This window comes from Pogona vitticeps, chromosome 1 (genome assembly GCF_051106095.1).
Source record: "Pogona vitticeps strain Pit_001003342236 chromosome 1, PviZW2.1, whole genome shotgun sequence".
NCBI lineage: Eukaryota > Metazoa > Chordata > Lepidosauria > Squamata > Agamidae > Pogona > Pogona vitticeps.
This window is the reverse complement of record NC_135783.1, coordinates 217,907,470-217,925,940: the sequence shown is the minus strand read 5'-3', so window position 1 is coordinate 217,925,940 and position 18,471 is coordinate 217,907,470.

The following is an 18,471-nucleotide window of genomic DNA, read 5'->3' as shown; positions in this document are numbered from 1 at the left end:
AGAGCAAGCTAAAATCTATCCTTAAGATTTATGAAGAAATACCAAACGTAGTGTTACTGTTGCCTCAGCAACAGGTTCTTAGCTTGGATATCTTTCTAATTACCCAAATCTTCCTTTTCCTTAAATATGAAGCAGAGACTGGATGTCAACGTGAATCATTGAATGATACAACTAACCCATTGCCTCACAGAGCAGCCCTACCAAGAAATCACCTAATGCCGTGTCCTGTGTTGACAGCTGGGCTACCATATCCATGACTTCATGGATGCTGGGGAAGGAAGAGGACCAGATGTAGGAAACTCACTTGCCAAAAGCTATGCAAGTCTATTTGCAAAGAATGGGCAAAAAACAACTATGTATACTAGAAGGGCAACAGTTGGTAGAACTTCCACTTTTTTCCAATAGTAGCTTGTGCTTTAAATGGGGGAAATAATGCAGTCCAGAAACCAAACAGCAGATACATTTGAATCTCTCTACATTCACTCACCCCAAGTTCAAATTGTAATCCAATGAAAAACACAAATGTATTTATAATTTAAGATGTTGTATGGAAGTCTTAGCTTTTTTTTTCAAAACATAAATTACATCAGATTATTGATCTTTTTAAAAGCTTACTTCAACAATCAGCTTTATATCTCATTCTCTCTAGCATGTGCTCATTTCCTTATGTAAAAGAATTCAACCAAAGGAAACTAGCATTTTAATTCAATTTTGACTATAAAATATATAATTTTATTTTGTCATAATGGCTGCTTTTATTTCCAGGGTCAGATTTTATTTAAATTTCAGCCCATTAGGAACAAAAACTTGCCATTTTCTGATAAACAAAATCAGCAGGGAGGCCTCTTCTAAGTAGAAATGTATTTCCATAGACTTTTGTTCAAGCTGATCTAAATGACAGGTATATTCCACTTTTCCAATGCTTAATTTTAAAGATTCTTGGGAGGGAAAATAGAAAGAGCATGACATTTGAAACAACAAAACTAGCAATCACCCAAGCAATCCAGTGACAGGGAGATGGAGGGACCATGTGTAAAAGAGAAGTAATCTATTGCTTTGGACCACCAAAGAGGCCTAATATGAGTAATTAACAGAAAACCATTCATTTCCCTTTATTTCCCTCCCCTGTGAGTGTTGTTTGTAGAAATGCTCAGCCCTTTCGGGATGCAGGAATTGAACTGTTTCTTTGAAGGTTGAAAAATGGACTCCAAAAGTACTCATTTGAATTCGGGGTGGGTAAAACAGCAGAACACTGCCAGCACCATAATGTTGCAGTTACTTTAGCACATGATAAAACTTTCATGCGGAGTTGATTTAAAAAAATAAAACTCTAATGACTCATCATTTGAACCACAAGGTTATGATGGTTGATAAAATAAAATGTTGTTTAAAGGCATTTTGATCCCCTGCACAGCAGTCTGCTCAAACCTTGGTTTGGGCTTTATTTGTATCAGAGCATTGCACAATTTAAAATTATGGGTGTATAGGACAGTTAGGTAAAATTTAGGTTTGAGCTCAGTACACGTAATAATGGGCTCACGCTATAGGAAGCCAGATTTGGACGGCCACCTCTCAGATCTGCTTTGACTTGGATTCCTGCATTGAACAGGGGATTGGACTCAATGGCCTTATAGGCTCCTCCCAACTCAATTATTCTATGATTCTATGACTAAAACTGACAAGAAGTCAACAGCAGGCATGAGCCAAAGAAATATAGAGATATAACATTGTCTTACCTGGGCTTCAGCTGAAGTTCAAGGAATTTACTATGCTTCCATGGGTCTCGGGGGGGGGGGGAGAAAACTCTCTGTCTGAGCAGGGTGGAGGAGGAAAGAAGCTGATTTTACTGATAGCGGTGGATATAAAGCCTGAGCACCTTTCTCCTCCCCGCTGGTTTAACCATTTCCTCCTTATTATTTCTTGTTTTCTTACAGCAAGTCAGAAATGTACCATCCCATCTGATTTGGTTCAAGGTTGTGAGTAGAGATGGAGGTATTCATATGTGTATATGAATACCCCTGCATAGCTGGAGTTAACAAGGGTCCAGCCCCTGGGGCTGGACCGTCCACTCACGCATCCGCCGATGGCCCCACTCTTCCTTCTAGTCGCTTCAGAGTGCCCTGTCAGCTAGCCACTTGTCAGCCTTGCAGGGAGACTTGTCTTCCCTCCTTCTGCCACGAGTGGCTAGCTGACTGGGTGCTCTGGAGAGATTGGAAGGAAGATCGGGGCCAGCGATGGACGTGTGAGTGGACGGGGGCTGGACCCTCATTAAATCCATCTCTAGTTGCAAGATTTAACCCCAGCTTAGGTACAAGATGACAGAACAGGAACAAGAGAGATACCATAACAACCACCACCACAGGTGGAAGAAATTTGAACAGGCCGTAAGTGAAGCTGAAAATGCTTCCTGAGAGCCCAATATGAAGTAGAAGGAGATAAGCCAAATTCATGAATGTGGTGCCAGACAGTTGCTCTAGTTTCTGGTAAAGTATAATGGCTATTGATCAGGAAGTTTCCTGTTCAGATCCTGCCTTCACTGTGTTTTCATTCATTCTGGTCTGGATCTAACTCCAGGCTACCACTTGAGAAACTGTAAAACCCAAAGTAGAGGGGGACATGCAAACTCCCTTCCCCATTGCAAGGGTCAAAAATAGGATTGCCTGCTTTGAGATTCAGGGTTCAAATCTTATCTTTATGACAAAATGGAAAATCATTGGTCTGTGATGATGCAGTGAGTATCGTAGCTGCAGAATTAAGTGCCTCTGCACTTATCTTCCTCTCTCTTTTCTGAATTTTTAGCTAAAAGGGAGATTTTAATCCACAGAAGATATTTTAAGTGAGGAATCAGGGATAAGAGTTTATGCGACTGATTGATTGATTGATTGGTTGGTTGGTTGGTTGGTTGGTTGGTTGGTTGGTTGGTTGGTTGGTTGGTTGGTTGGTTGGTTGGTTGGTTGGTTGGTTGGTTGGTTGGTTGGTTGGTTGGTTGGTTGGTTGGTTGGTTGGTTGATTGATTGATTGATTGATTGATCTTTATTATCCTAAACTGATCAGCAGAAAGAGTTTATGTGGAATGAAAGAGGGATGGATGAGTATTTGAGTTTTCAAGAAAATAATGAACTTGGTCCAGATTTTGCACAATATATTCAGAAGGCTATCAAGGAGGATGACAAAGATGGTAAAGAGTCTGGAAACCCAGCCCTGTGAGGAATGGTTGAAGGAGTTGGGCAGGTTTAGCCAGGAGAAGAAAAAACTAAGAGAGGATTGGATAATCACCTTGAAATACTTCATAGATTCATATAATAATTATGTTGGAAGGGGCTTATCAAGTCCAAGCAGATCTGACAAATGGCTGTTTAATTTAATCTTGAACAATTAAATAATTATTTAAACAGTTAAATTGCATAGATGATGGAGCTTGTTTGTCTTCTTCTCCTACAAAGTATAGGACCTGAACAAAGATACAGTGGTGCCTCGCTTAACGAGTGCACCGTTTAACGAAAAATCCGTATAGCGATCCCTTTTTGGGGATCGCTATACGGATCAGCCCCAATCGCCGCACTCGCTTTGCAAGGGGAGGGCGCGAAAACGCTGATAGGGGCCATTTCGGGTCATCCGGCGGCCATTTTGGAGCCGCCGATCAGCTGATCGGCGGCTCCAAAATGGCCACCGGAGCGAAAATATCGCTGGAGGGGGTAAGTTTATACACTTATTGGAACGCATTAAACTAAGTTTAATGCGTTCCAATAGGTTTTCCTGCCCCGCACAGCGATGTTTTCGTATAGCGAAGGTTAATCCGGAACGGATTAACCTCGCTATACGGGGCACCACTGTATTCTATTTGCCAAAAAAGTGGGCTTGAAATAAATTTTATGACAAACTCTCTGGCAGTAAGAGTGGTTCAGTGGTAGTACAGACTGCCTCAGAAGGCGATGGCTTCTCTGTCACTGAACATTGTTAAAACGTTGTCATTCAGAGATTCTCTAGCTATGGTTTTCTTCCTTTGCCAGGCACAGGAGTCAATGAGCTTAGAAGTAATGGGATAACTCCACCATCCCATGATTCTGTGACTCTTGCTATAGCCTGGTTGGTTGATGGTTGCTCAACTGTAGATTCAGATTGCCCTTTCCCCCTCTCATTGATCCACATGATACCTTCCTTTTTGTTTTTAGGTCTCCATAGTTAGCTTTTTGTTTTTATTCCTGTCACCCTGTGACAATGCTGGAAGTTAAAGAGAGATTTCTATGGAGTATTTGAACAAGATCCTTGTTCCCTCAATGACAATTGTGCTCCAGTATCTGTAGGAGAAGGATTACACTGCATCTGGTGAAGGAAATTAAGGATTAACATGTGTATTATGCCAGACAAACATTATAGGAAAACTGTCAGTTTTATTTTACAAGGAAATAATCCTTTAAGTCTCTTAGGACTTAACAAAATCTTTAGCCCCCCCCCCCCCACATTTTTTTTCTTTTTCATTCTGGGAATGCTCAGTATTTTGAACTGACATTTACCAACACTGGCTATTTGCATAAACAGTTGAGGACAATATGGAGGCTATCCATTCTAACAAATCATGGAAACCAGAACCTTTATTGTACGTAGGAATTACAACCCATTTATGGTTATACATTACCTTGGTCTAGAGACAGGAAAGGGAAATAAAACAAAAAAGGTAAAACTTTTTACTCTTTTTCTGCACCAAAGGTACATAACTGAAATTTCTCTTGACAAACACATTCATATTTTTTATTACTTCAAGTGGAAAACAACAACATCTTAAACTTTAGATGTTTATTTATTAATTTAACCGTGGTAACTCTGTTTTCTGTTTAAATCCCTCTACATCGATTCATGTTTTTCTTTCCCCTCACTCACCTCCATCTCTTTACCATTGTTGGTATTGCTATAGGGCAAACAAGACAAGAGTTAAATGCTTCTCTTGCTGGCATGTCAGTTACTGTGGGCACAGGTTCCACAATGTACAGGAGGGTATTTAACCCTGTTGTTGCCACCTGTAGTTCCAACAGCTATTGCCTCTACCAAGCTGCTTTTACCTTCATGGCGGAAGTCTTTGCTGGCGTCAGCAAAAGCTTCACTCCCAAGAGAGACTGGCTTGTCAAGGATGTCCATTGTATTCTTCATTCAAAAAGGAAACCTGTCAGTACCTCCACTTTCTGCACCATGAGAAGTCTGGTCACATTGCCATATTTTTGTTATCTTCCTTCTATATTTTCTGCACAACATACCTGTCTCCAATCCATCATTTGTTGGACGTTCTCACACATGAAGAAGGGGAAAAACAATCTCTTTTCTTCTTCTTCTAGTAATGAGATTGGACAAGATTTCCCCCTCCTCCAAGAAATCTTGGTCTTTTTTCCCCCTTGGAATAACACCAAGCTTTGCAGGATTATTAAAATTCTGGCAGAGAATGGCACCTTTTCTGCATAGAATTTATCCAGAAAGTTTCCTGAACAAAACAAAACAAGATGCAAAACACAAACCAAGAATAAATCAGAAAGCAAGATGGCGGCCTTGTTTTTGTGGGAAGCTGAGAAAATTTACTGCTGCAGGAACAAGTCATACGGAATTATGATATAACAAGACTTGAAAAACTACTGAGAACAACCAAATATATCAGAATGGTTGTGCTTTGGGGATATTAGGCTTTGCTAGCCTTGGGGAGACAACAAATGTTCAACTTCCTCAAGCGCTAGAAATAACTGAAGGCCTCTTATCATGGCTTTCCTGTGGTGACCTTTCAGTGGTACCATGTCCAAAACTTGGGAATGTTACTGATTTTTTATTTCAAGTCCGATGGTCTCCCAGCCGCCATGGCCACTGACCATGATAACTGGGGGATTGTGGGAGTTATAATTTAAAAAGTAACTTTTCCAGGCTCTTACTATGTGAGACAGTGGACTTTTGTCCAGGACACTTGAGCCCATGCCACAAAAACTGTGAGGACTTCCCAAAGGAAAATACCATCTTTGTGCAGAAATATTATCCATCTCAAGGTTCAAGGAAATGCTGAAATAATCTGTATGTGCACTCCATTTTAAGAATTTTTTTTTTAAAAATCACACAGACTTGAAATGTATCCATTGGAAAATACTCATTCTGAGTAATTAACATGTAAGTGACAAAGCCGGGGCAGTATCCTGTCCAAAGGCATGAAATTAAACCCATTCCCCATTTCAAGATAAATGTCCTACTCATATAATGTGGTTGTAGTTGACTTAAGTAATCCATAGAATGCTATTCATTTTAGGAAACCCATGACAGTCTGTAACCATGGGGGAAATCTGATTCTAGTCAGTTTTCATTTTTAAGTATTACTTGCAACTCACATTCAGTTTCCCGTCGTATGTGTTTGCAATTCTGACAGTATCAAGGTAGACCTGGGGATTTCTCAACTCTATAACAAACAGAATTACATGGCAGAAAAATAATTACAGAACTCCCATAGCATTCATTTATATGTAGTTAAGTTTAAAGGAAGAGAATAGACCCCACTCCCATTCTTTAAAAAATACTATAACTGTGCCCATTGCACTGAAACTGAATATATCAAATATCACCTAACAATAAGGTATGTGTTTGATAATTTCATTACCATTGTTCTCTTCCATGTGATATTCATCTTTTCATCACCGTGTTGTTGTTTTTAATTTGAACATTGGCGAGAAATTCCAGCATGCTATGCTGTACAAATAAGTTTGAAAAGACAAGTGTTGTTAGCTGCTTATAGTTTAAAAAATGATTCGGCATGAGAATGATAAGGGGAATGGATGCTGTACTACATGGACATTTAGAGCAATTTTGTTTCACTTATTTGCTGATACATGACTCTTTTCCTAGCCACATGATGAAATTGTGCCAATGTTTACTTTGTGACAAGACAGTCTACCAAGGATTCTCAGGACCCTCATATGAAATCTCCTCTCCAGTGAGAGGGGAAGACACCAAGCACTTTCCTTGTTATGTTTTGTTCAGTTTGTGCGATTTGCCCAAAATATCTCTCACTTCGCTTCCATTTCTGAAGCTAAGCATGAGTGGGCACACACAAACAAACACATAAACACACACAGACAAAAAGAGAGAGAATAAGAGAGAGCGAGAGCACAAAGGAACAGGCTGACTGTTCACAAAGATATGAACAAGTCATCCAATGAATCTACTTTTTATAGTACATGCAATAAGGCAGCAGTTATCATACCTGTACATTTTGCACATTTACAGATATGCACACAAATCGGTGTTTCAAATGCTGTCCAAAGAAAGCAAAAGAAATTTTGCTGCCTGCAGTGATGAGCTGGGGCACAATTTCTATCCCAATCTCAGGATCCAACTAGTAATATATGCCAGGGGCAGCAAGGAAACCCTGGGTGTGATCAGATTGCAAGAAGCGTTCAGGTCTGATCACACCAGAAATGTTCACTTTGCTGGGAGTAACCTCCCTTAAAGTTACCTGTCTGTCTGTCTGTCTGTCAAGAAATTGCTCTAGCCTGGCCCCCAAAGTAGAAGCCCTAGAGTTGGATCAAAACCATCCAGCTTGGGGACAGCTTGGCATCAGGCTGGAGCTCAATTCACTGCATGTCATGTGATTGTTGAGAAACAGAGCACACCAGAATGCTCCATGAGCAGCCTAAAATGTTAATTTCCCCATGTGATTTCACCTTCTGTCTTTGTAGTCTTGTGCTCCTGCAGAGACACTCAAATATCAGTGGAATTGGGGAGTAAGTAAATAGGTGGAGGTAGATGGCAGGACTTTCAGGAGACCAGACATAAACTGTAGAGCAGATGGACAGAATGCAGCAACAGTTATTATATTATATTATATTATATTATATTATATTATATTAGATTAGATTAGATTAGATTAGATTAGATTAGATTAGATTAGATTAGATTAGATTAGATTAGATTAGATTAGATTAGATTAGATTAGATTAGATTGCACTAATTCTCCATACAGGAGATTTTTTGAATTCTGACAATTCAGCCATGACATGTCCGAGCCAATGTATATGTCACTGTTTCAGTAATGTATACATGTTAACAATTCCAGCTCATTCTAGGACTACTCTGCTTGGAACTTTGTTCTGCCAGGTGATGCCAAAATGCGTTGAAGACAATGCATATGGAACATGATCAGCTTCCTCTCTTGCTGCGCACAAAGGGTCCAGGATTCACTGCAGTACAGGAGTGTGCTCAGGACAGCTGGATTTTGGTTTTCACTCTCATTCTAGAGAGATTAAAGAGCTTTCCATCTGATCTAGTCCAGAGATAGACACCTTCTGTTGTAGTTCCAAAGGCGTGTTTCAGCATGACAGCGAAAAAGATCCCAAACAGGGTTGGCGCGAGGACACAGTCTTGTTTTACTCCACTTCGGATGTCAAAGGGATCTGATGTTGAACCATCAAAAACTGCAGTGTCCTTCATTTCCTCATGAAAGGACCTAATGATGTTAAGGAGTTGAGGTGGACATCCAATCTTGGGAAGTATTTTAAAAAGGCCATCCCTGCTAACCAAATCAAAGGCCTTTGTGAGATCTATGAAGGCCAGAAAGAGTGGCTGTTGTTGTTCCCTGCATTTCTCCTGCAACTGTCTGAGGGAGAATACCATGTTGAAATCCACACTGTGATTCTGGATAGACTCTGTCTGCAAGCACCTGGAGCCTCTTCAGCACAACACAGGCAAGCAGCTTCCCTATAATGCTGAGAAGAGAGAGGCCACGGTAGATATTGCAGTCACCCCTGTCTCCTTTGTTCTTATACAATGTGATGATGTTAGCATCCTTCATGTCCTGTGGGTACTCCACCTTCTCTCCAGCAAAGACAAAAGATTTTGTACAGCTCAGTGGTGATTATCTCTTTACAGCACTTCAGCACTTCAGCAGGGATGTTATCCTTCCCAGGTGCCTTGCTGGAGGCCGCTTTTATTTCTACTAAAGTTGATGTGCTGTCCAACTCTTCCAAGACAGGCAGGCACTCAATGTTATTTAATGTCTCTTCGGTTACTACAGTCTTTCTGGAATATAACTCAGAGTAGTGCTGCACCCAGCGTTCCATCTGCTGTGTTTGGTCCTGGATGATCATGACTGTAGCAGACTTCAAAGGAGCAGATTTCTTCTGTATTGGACCTAAATTCTGCTTGATAACATCATACATTCCCTTGATGTTACCTGTGTCCACTGCTCTCTGTATCTGAGAGCTGAAAGAAGCAAGCTGAAAACATTCAGTGGACGTCAGAGTGCCAGGTAGCCTTCTATCATCTGAAGAGGGTGCTGACTTCAAAACCTGTCCTTATTGCACCAGACTTTGACTGTGAGTTCATCATTTACACAGATGTGTTGAATGTGGCGCTGGGAGCCGTGCTCTGCCAGGCAGACAGCAGGTGTCTACATCCAGTGACTTACATCATCAAGAAACTCCAACCTGGTAAGAGACATTTATCCACTATAAAAAAAAGAGTGTCTAGCTATTGTATGAATGCTGCAAAAGCTGAATTGTGGTGCTGGAGGAGGCTCTTGAGAATCCCCTGGACTGCAAGGAGAACAAACCTATCAGTTCTAAAGGAAATCAACCCTGAGTGCTCACTGGAAGGACAGATCCTGAAGCTGAGGCTCCAGTACTTTGGCCATCTAATGAGAAGAAAAGACTCCCTGGAAAAGACCCTGATGTTGGGAAAGTGTGATGGCAAGAGGAGAAGGGGACAACCGAGGATGAGATGGCTGGACAGTGTCTGCGAAGCAACCAACATGAACCTGACACAACTCCGGGAGGCAGTAGAAGACAGGAGGGCCTGGCGTGCTCTGGTCCATGGGGTCACGAAGAGTCGGACACAACTAAACGACTAAACATGCAAAATAAATAAATAAATAAATAAATAAATAAATAAATAAATAAATAAATAAATAAATAAATAAATAAATAAATAAATAAATAGTTCCAGGAGCTTGCAAGTGTCCTGAGATTTTTCCAGCAGAGGTATGGCAGATTGGAAATGGGAAGCTGAGCGAGCGATAGGGTTAGCACTTGCACTGCTTTCTTGCTGGAGTTATGCTGCCATGAGTGAGGAGTTTCAGGTCTTCCAGGAGGATGAGGGTCTCCATCAGACATGGCTGGTGTCATTTGAGCAGCAGTTTGGGGTATATTTGTTTAGGAAGGGATTGGCACCAAGTTCTATTCAGGGAAAGTGTCGGCTTTGGCCTTTTAGATCAAGGCTCTGGGGGTCCTTGATATATACAGCTAATTTTAGGATACATAAGATGATCAAAGGATGGAGTAAGGAGAGGGTTAGGAAACCAGACAATAGGTCCCCAATGACTCCTGCCATTTTGGTTCAGTTTAGTGAAATGTGGGGAGACATATTGGACAGTTATGAAGCCTCCCTTTTTCAAGCAGCCATGTTACTGGTATTTTGGGGGCCTTGAAGGTCAGCAAAGTTGTGACAGGGGTGATCCCAAGTGGCATTGCAACTTGCAGATGTAGTAATAGTGGCAAGTAAGGTACACCTGCATATATGTAGATTTAAGGCCTATCAGGAGGGTAGGGGGCAAACATCACATTGGGGCCATACTCTGTCAAAGAAATATGTCCCATTCAGGCTCTAAAGGAGTATCTTGGACATCACAGGCAAACACAGAGTTATCTGTTTTGTCACAGTGATGGTTCGCCACTGACTAAATATCAATTTTGGAAACATTCGGAGATTACTTTGGGACTAGTAGGTCTGGAAGGATGTCACTTTGGGACCCACTCTTTTCGTATCAAGGCAGCATCAACAGCAGCTAGCCTGAGTTACAGCCATGAAGACATCAAGAGGGTGGTGAAATAGTCATCCAGCAGATTCAAAAGCTATGTTTGTGATATGCCAGTGTTAGGTTGACTCTTGGCTCTGTCTGTTTTGTTCACAGGTCTGGAGAGTACATGATGGCATTGGAGGATCATGTTGGTGGGCCATTGGAGGATCATGTTGGTGGACCATTTACTGGGCATCAAAGTATGCAGCCAGGACAGCTTGGGGTCATGATTTGGGACTAGGAGTCTCTGCATGGTTGGAGTTGAGAGAGGCATGATTTGGAAAGAGTTCACAGATGTTGCATTTTCTGGAGTTTTGGGTTCACCTCCAGATGTTTTGTTGATCTATTTGGGTGGTAATGACTTGGCCAAAAGAAGTGGCAAGTTTGTTGTTCTGAATATATTGAGGGACCCGTGTGAATGGAAGATTAAGTATCCATTGACAAGAATTGTTTGGTCTACAATCATCCCGCACTGGATGTGGAGGACAGACTGTGACTTGCACTATATAAATAGGCCCCACCATAAGGCTAACAAAGAAATTTGCAGGGCAGTGGTTAAAGAATTGGGTTCTGTGATAGGACATCCCATGGTGGATAGTGAGGAAAGAACAAGGATTGGTGAGTACCCATGGATTACAATGGAGGTTATAGCTTGTCCGACCTCATGGTGCTGCAGATCGTCAGGTTATAGTGCCATCGGGGAGGACATGCGGGATGCCATTCCCAGGCTGAGGGCCACCAAAGGTAGGGGGCTTACAGGCTCAAGGGGGCTTGATGTTTCACTGTCCAGGGTTATGCTATCTTAAGGACCACACAACAACAGGGCCTGGGATGTGCCCATATAAGGTTGGGGAGGGGATTCTTTGAGACCCTTGGCCCCAGATCTGATCCCACACTACAGCAGGCCCCTGTTTTTGGTTCTAAAATATAACAAAAAATTGATTCAATAAAGTATGGTCCCGTGGTTAACCCATCACCTGTGTCTCACCTATCTGTTCCATGGTGGGAGAGCAATGATTCAGTTGTTGAATGGTAACTTAAAGGTAAAGGTAAAGGTTCCCCTTGACAATTTTTGTCCAGTTGTGTTTCCAAGCCATAGAGCCAGCGTTTGTCCGAAGACAATCTTCTGTGGTCACATGACCAGTGTGACTTAGACACGGAACACTGTTACCTTCCCACTGAGGTGGTCCCTATTTATCTACTTGCATTTTCATGCTTTCGAACCGCTAGGTTGGCGGGAGCTGGGACAAACGACGGGCGCTCACTCCGTCACATGGATTCAATCTTACAGCTGAAGATCTACAGACCTTACAGCACAGAGGCATCTGCGGTTTAACCCACAGTGCCACCACATCCCTCGCGAATGGTAACTTAACATGCATACAAAACCCACTGATTCTATCTGTGGACTCTAGTTGGGACTAGCAATAGGATACTAGGCAATAAGTTTTATTTTGAGTTGATCCTATCTTTTAAAATCATATTGTGAGCCATCTCAGTTTTGGGAGAAAGGCAGGATAGAAATCATTTTAAAAAATAAACACACAAACAAGTTAACTAAAAGGTTGTCATCTGATTACTGGTACAGTTGTACATGTCCAGAGGGACGTGGTGGCGCTGTGGGCTAAACCGCAGAAGCCTGTGCCGCAGGGTCAGAAGACCAAGCAGTCGTAAGATCAAATCCACGCAACGGAGTGAGCTCCCGTCGCCTGTCCCAGCTCCCGCCAACCTAGCGGTTTGAAAGCATGCAAATGCGAGTAGATAAACAGGTACCATCTCGGTGGGAAGGTAAACAGTGTTCCGTGTCTAAATCACACTGGCCATGTGACCATGGAAAGATTGTCTTTCGACAAAACGCTGGCTCTATGGCTTGAAGAGCGGGATGAGCGCCGCCCCCTAAAGTCGGACACGACTGGACAAAAATTGTCAAGGGGAACCTTTACCTTGTACAGGTCCTAGATTGTCCCGACTTTTCAAAATACATTAGTTGCTCTTACTAGCTTCTGCCCAGGGGTGAAATCTTCCTCTGCCCTTTAAATACACACACACACACACCAAATAAATTGACTTAAAAAATAAAACTCCTTTCTCTCCTTGCTGAGATCTGGGTACTGCTACAGAATCCGTGACTGCAGCTAGCAGAGGCAGGAAAATGGATATGTTGGAAGAAGATCAATGAAGGCTGGGGAGGTTTTTTCCCTCTCAAATTTCTCAGAAATATTCACAAAGATTTCTGCACTTATGGGCCAAACTGGAAGTGGTTTAGACCCACAGGTTGTGAGCCACAGGCTATGCATCCCTGGTTTATAGAACTACAGCCCTAGAACACCTACCCTCCCCCCCCAAAAAAAAGAAACCAAAGAGAAGTCTAAAAATGAACTTCATGTCAGTCAAACATTACCCCCGCGCCCCAAAACCCCCCACCACTCACAGAATGCTAAGCTGTGTTCTCGTGAACATGGAGTTCACGTGGTTGAAGTGGCAGGACTTTTTGACTACCAGGGATAGTGAAACCTCACATTTCACAGTCCTCTCTGGATTTATCTGCAAACTCCCAGCAGCTGGATAACAAATGGATTTTTCCCAACAAGACTGAGGATGTGGGTAAAACTGACATTGAAGTAGGTTAAAAATTAACTGCAATATGAAGGACAAAACAACTGACTCTTACAGAGCAAGCATGCACACACTGAGAAGCGAGCCCCATTAATCCATGGAACTTTACTACTCCATAAAAAGGTACAGAACCGCAGCATGATTTGCCAGTTTTGAAAGCAGGTGCAGGCTTAATTTAGTTGATCCTTCAACCCCAAAGGTTTTCCCTTTGTCCTGCTATGCCCAAAATTAGACAGACAAGAGGTGCTAATGTAATGAAGCCCTGCCACCAAAGTAATCTGTTCACCTCCTGATTTAGTTACTTTTTCATAGGGTACAGATCGTATCGTATCAGAAATGACTGAGTTGAACCAAACAAACTTATCGGGGAAAAATATTTACTGTTGCTGCAGCTGAAAATTCTTTGCTGTTAACTAGCATTTCCCCCCCCCCCTTTGTCTCTCGCAAGGAGATAAATCTCAGGAACAAACAGTGTATCAAAATATGTCACATCAAACCAAAGTGCAGCACAATATTTTTAACTGGAGCCATTTTTGTTTGCCTTCTTTATTAATCAGAACATATGTTGCTATTACTAATCATTTAAATTTCCCCATACATTTCAATAAACTCTTTCCTCTGTCTTCCTGCTCACTTGAACCGGGTGAATTATTCACACTGAATAAATTATTCAACCAAATGTAGGCCCTTTGCTGTTCACAAATTATCTGTGAATAGTCTTTATTGAAGAAGAAGAAGAAGAAGAAGAAGAAGAAGAAGAAGAAGAAGAAGAAGAAGAAGAAGAAGAAGAAGAAGAAGAAGAAGAAGAAGAAGAAGAATTCTGCTAGTTATTCTACAAAGAATTAAACACATTTTAGCCTATGGCTAGTTAGTGAACCATTCACCTCAAAGCAACAAGAACAACTCAGGAATATACTATTCTTCATATACTATTTATGCTACATATGTTCATCTTTAATAATAATCATAATCATAATCATGTAATGTCCCATGAGTGGACAAATCTGAGGACTTAAAATAGGTAAAGGCTGAAAGGGTGCTGCAAAGACAGATAATATATTTTTTTCTCTTTCACAATGTTTCTTTCAAGCAGATGTTTGTTTTGAAAACTAGTACCGGTAAATTATTATACTTTAAAACTGATTTATTCAATCAATATCCAGTGCATAAGAAACAATGATGGATACAGCATCTAATGTTTCATATTCTAGATCTCAAGAAATAGAAAAAGGCATACATTTTAAATAAATAAATATTTAATTCAAAATGTTAGACATTTGGGTGGAGTCCAAAGTACTGTAAATAGCAGTTTTACAGAGAGAGAGAGAGAATGTAGCTTAGGTCTTGCATTACCTCCTCTTTCTTACATTTACTGAGCTGGGTCTACTAAGATGATCTTCAACTCAGAGACACAAACATTTTGGCTGGTTTGAAGCACAAGAGAGCCATGATATGAAATGGTTGGAGTGTTTTGAGCCATTAAGATTTACTTTGGGGCATTTTATAAGCAATAGGCAATATTTGTTGGAACAAGAAAGTAAGAACATATCTCTTTTGCTCTCTATGAATAGTTATAAAAACTTCTAGATAGATAGATAGGAAGATAGATCAGAAGTTCCTGGGGCTTTTTTTAAAAAAAATAAAGCCCACAGCAAGCTCCGTCCCTGGGGCTTTAAAAAAAAAACAAAAAATATAAAAAATATATAAAATTTTTTTTTCAGTTCCAGAAGAAGGCCCTGGGGCTGAAAAAATAAACACAGAAACACACCAAAAAAATCACAGCACAGAAACCTTACCTCCCCAGGCCAAACCCACCCTGCAAAACCCTGTAAATGTACTTACTCAGAACCAGAAAGCAGCACCAGGCAGTCCGAAGCCTCCTCCAATGCACACTCTAACCCCTGGGGTGAAAGAGCTACAAAGAAGCTCTTCCCCGACCAACAGTTAGCCCTCTAATTTGAATTCCCCGCCTTTTTTCCCTGCCTCTTTTGATCGCAACTCAAAGCTCCGGCTGCAAGTTGAAGCAAAATTTTGCAGCCACAGCTGGTCGCAACTTGAAATGGTTGTATGTCGGGACGGTCGTAAGTCGAGGCACCACCGTACTGTAATGGCAACAGTACAGAACATCTCACCATTGTGGAGACAATTGTTTCAGTTTGTTGGCCATCTGTTAGTTATCGGTTGACATCCCCACATCACCTTATTTCTTTTCATCTTTAAAATGAACTTGGACAAGACAATCCTTCAAATAGAGATGTTTTTGTTACAAGTGAAGTGAGGATCACAAAGGTGGTGGATTGCACTTGCCTGCCTGAAGACTATTTTTGTGGCTGTCAGAGCCTCAAAAGAACCTCCACAGAAATATTTTTCCATTATAATTTTTTCCCCAGAAAATGGAAGAAACGCATCACCAGGATAGTATGATTTCTCCCTGAAAAAAGGCACACCATCACACACACTGTTCTGGAGGGGGTGACAAAATGTACTTTTTTCTTTAAAAAAAAAAGTGAAGAGATGGTCACATTAATTTGAAGGGGCTGGTGCGCACACACATGAATATTTCCAGATTCCAAGAGATTGCTGATCCTTGAATTAGAAGACTATCCTCTGAGAGACCTTCAAACAAGGGGGCTCGTTCTGTAACACAGCCATTTCTGTTGGAAAGTTTCTAATCCTGATACCAAGGTGGAATGACTTCTTTCTGAGGTGGCCAGAACACTGAGCTGGGTCTACTAAGATGATCTTCAACTCAGAGACACAAGCATAGGCGTGTATTCTCAGTTGGCCTCCATCTTATTCAACCAACCACCTTCCCGCTCTTTCAAATTTACCTCAGACCTTTCCAACCCACACTGGGTGGTGAGGAAACACCTGGCCTCTAGGGGATGAGAAAGAGAGAGACCTCTACGAAATGTATGCTCAACACAAGGAGGAATGATTAAGGTGTGGAAGTTGTCATTTCCTGGCAACTCCAGGACAGAACTCCCTGGCTCATACCTGCTTGTCAGGAAAAATATTGGGCTGCTACAGACAAATTAGTTACAGGAGCTCCCACTGGTGAGCGGCCTGCTAAAAGGACTCAACTGCCTGCTGCTTAGGTTAATTGAGAATTATGGTTAGCTTTGCATTACAAGAGCGCTCCCCTCTGCAGCGGAACACACAATGTGTCAGCAATACGTTCTTCTCTTTGCAGACGGGAACTCAACCTTTGGCAGATACACACATGCACACTCCAACAGAAAAGTTTCTCTCCCGTCATGTGACCCATACAAACAAGTACCTTCATTTTTTAAATTAGTCAAAAGCCATTTTCCTTTTACTGTTGTATAAACAGAGAATTGAAGGGTAAAATAGTTAAAACTTAATGCTATAGTGCTAATGTGGCTTTTAAATCACGTCAGCAGCAATCACTGCATTATAATTAACAATTTATTGAACCAGCAATAAAATGAACATCACATTACTTCTTAAAGCAGCAGAATAAAATGGCTAATAAATAGCATAAGCCAGACAAATTGCAGAGTAATAGAAATTTTCTAAAGATTTATGGTGTGCAGAAAGATGGATGTGCTATTAGTAGAAGCTCCACTACTTGACAAAATTCTTTTGCAAAGACATCGTTACCAGGCGTGTCAGAGTTCAGAAGTCTAAGTGGTTTATCCAAATCTCAACTTGCTCCCATTACAGTGGGAAATACTCATTACCGGGCTTTGAAAATGCAAGGGATGTGTACATTTGCCAAGATTCAAACTGCTACTGCCAGAAAGATACTAAAATATTTTACAAACTGTCAAATAAGAAGTCTGCTAGCTTAATCTGAGTTTTAATCTAGAGGGTTTTTAAAAAAATAGTATTTCTTCAGAAGGCAAATATTGAAGTCATAGGCCCTTGGCTATGTCAGCCTAGATTTGGCAAAAATGCTTCTGGTTTTAAGATCAAAAAGGAAACAGGGTGGGGGGGATTGTATTGAATGTCATCTAATTAGTAGACCAAATACATAGCAACTTCAGAGAAATGACCAGCTCCCATGTTAAATTCCTGGCATGGTTCTTAATTCAGCAAAGTTGAGTCCCATCCCACAGAAGTAACATGTGTGAAAAGCAGATAGGCAGAGGATTTGGTTCCATCCCATACTCTCATTCCATATCCCAAGATGGGCCACCATGGATTGAACTGAATTGAAGCAGGCTCCTTGGGCACACAGCAAGAAAGACATGAAAAGCAATGATAATGGTCTCTCGCTCAGAAGGTACCATTTTGAGGCAGAGAAGCTGCTTCAAACAGCCATCTTTGACATATCAGACATCAGTTTCTCATTTATCCAAGTGTAATTTTTTTCCCTTCAGTATTTCATTTTTTTATTTGAGAAACAAAAATCCAAGAAAAGCTAATAATACAAAATTACAAAAAATGTATTTACAACTGGATAAATGGGAAACTAAAATGGAGAGGTTTGCCCATCTCTATGTCTGATATGTCAAAGATAGCTATAGGATAGTTTCACTTTTTCAAAATGGTCCCTTCTGAATGAGAACTGTAAATTCTTTTCATCTTGATCTTTGTATTTTTTCTTAATATTTGCATGCACTGTTTGTGCATTTTCCAAAACATTTGCACTTGGGTTGCAATTTTATCTAATATATTCATTTTATTTACATTTTGTAACCAGATTTCTTATTATAATTGATTTAGATATAATTTTTTTCTCATATATATGTTTCTGGCACAGGCAACTCATGACTGGAGTAGAGAAAGGGGTGGCACATTCGGAAACGGGAGGTGAGGAACAACCTCTTTGACCATGAGCTTCCCCCATGTCTTTCAGTTCCCTTGCAAAATTCAGAGAAGTACAGTTTTCAAAGGATCACTGCATCTCAGGTTGCACATTCATTCAAAATGTGTCCTTTGGAAAATCCATTAAACTGAGAATGAGGATGTTCCCCATTCTGGGACAATGGTACAGATCAGGAATGCTTGAACGTTAGTTTGCCAAGCGACAGTATAAAGCCGCCCCGAGTAGACATGGTCTAGAGGCGCGGGGTAAAAAT